This window comes from Myotis davidii, unplaced genomic scaffold (assembly GCF_000327345.1).
Source record: "Myotis davidii unplaced genomic scaffold, ASM32734v1 scaffold80, whole genome shotgun sequence".
NCBI classification, from domain to species: domain Eukaryota; kingdom Metazoa; phylum Chordata; class Mammalia; order Chiroptera; family Vespertilionidae; genus Myotis; species Myotis davidii.
The window spans coordinates 677,046-679,150 of record NW_006292686.1 but is presented as its reverse complement, the minus strand read 5'-3'; positions in this window follow the sequence as shown (position 1 = coordinate 679,150).

The following is a 2,105-nucleotide window of genomic DNA, read 5'->3' as shown; positions in this document are numbered from 1 at the left end:
TTCCTGCTGGGCCAGCAACATTGGCCAGTGTTACCAAAGAAGGAACCCAGGAAGGCTTTTCTAAAGCAGAACTCTGGATTTTCTAAAGGTGTGGCTGCTTGGCTATGTGGAGAGCTGGGTTGCCCAATTCTAGAGGACTCTGAATCACAGGGTGAGATGTTTGCACTTAATGGAGAGTGAAGAGCAATCAGAGCTACACATGCCAGGGAGTGCCATGTGCAGGCTGGCCCAGAGGTGGGGGATGGGTATAGGTGGGGGAGCTCAGAGAGGGAGGTGCATAGGTGCTGTTGGAATTCCCCAAGCAGAGGGAGAAAGACTTGAGCTGTGATGGGGAGAGGAACACTTCAGAGATTTATACACAGTCACTGCTTGGAGGGGAGTCAGGGAAGAGGGGAGAAACAGAGGCAGAGCCTCCAGAGTGAGGAGGGTACATCTGAAAGGTGACAGGGCCTTCAGGGGAGCAGGAAGATCAGAATAAATGAGAGCTTTCCTGTGGAGGGGATGATTTTGTTTTACATAGGTAAAGCTGATGGTGCCAGCAGAAGGCTTGGCAGGAAACATCCAGTTTGACACGACACGTGTGGATCAGGCCTTCAGGAAAGGAGCTAAGATGTGGCTATAAGCTCATCTGCATGGAGGGGAAGATTGAGAGGAGATGAGACACTGAGGGATCATGATTAGTTAGAAACTTTGGATCTCTAAAATCCATGTTGACATTTTAAGGATTGATCTGTTATCTATCTATCTATCTATCTATCTATCTATCTATCTATCTATCTATCTATCTATCTATCTATTTATATATGTTATGAGCTGAATTCATATTTTAAAGTCCTAATCCCCACTACCTCAGAATGTGGCTGAATCAGAAAATAGGGGTGGCTAAGAAATTTGGACAAATAAAGAGACACACACACATACACACAGAGGATGACTTGGTGAGGACTAAAGGAGAAGAAAGCTGACTACAAGCCCAGGAGGGAAGCTTTAGAAGGGACCAACCTTGCCAACACCTTGATATTTGACTTCTGTACATTAGAAAATGTTTTTGCCTACAACAAAACAAAAAATACCTAACCTCATAGTTGAAAAAGATGCTAAATAGGCTCAAAGGGGCTGCCTCGAAGCAGGAGGTCTAACAAAGATATCATATTAGCACTGATCATTTTTGAATATGCAGCAAAGTTAGGTGATCCTTTTATATTTTTTATGCCAAAGGAGTTTTCTAAGTACTAATGAATAGATTAGAAAGCATGCTAGATATTCCTTCCTGTGCAGCAACTCACTGCATGAATGTGCTCTCATGAAATTAGATCAGTATGGGAAAGATGGGAGTACACCTGTCTAAGATTCAGTTCAAAAACTCCACACACATTTGCATCTTATGGGACCATGAAAAAGCAGTGGTTGATGCAAAGATCTGCCATCTTCCTGATGGCAGGACACTGCTGTGTCCTGGGCCCATATAAGCAGCACCTGTCTTATGACTCACATCATCCTCGGCCCCTGCCTTGGGGCTTGTAAGTGTGGAAAGGAAAGATGGGTGCTGTGTTGCAGGCCAGGCCTATCTTGAGCCACAAGCACAGGGCACTGGGCATAAGCAAAGCCTGAGCTCACAAGGGTGACATCTCCGTGGTTCCCTAAGGCCTTGCTGAGCCTCCCTTCATCTAAGCCAAGCATGTCAAACTCGCAGCACCCGGGCTGCATGCGGCCCACAATGAATATTTTTGTGGCCCAGCCAATATAAAGGTATGTAAGAAACGTTTTAATAAAAATTTCATAACTTAATTTTTATAATATCTTGTTACACATGATTATTAATAATGAATAATGTTTGCTAATGTCTGATTACTATAATCGTGTTGAGTTCATTTCCCTTATGCACCTTATGTGCAGGCTCACCATTTCTCTCCACTAATACAAGCAGCGAATATTTTAGCAGCTGATTGCCATGTCATTAGTCTTGGACTGACTTGTTTGGTGTGAGCAACAGGAAATATTTCACTTTTGGAGAACAAGAAAAATAGGTTTATTTGCATTATGCTTATTAATTTGTGCAGTTCTTCAGTGTCTGGTAAGTTAATGTTCAAGAAAAAATATTAATG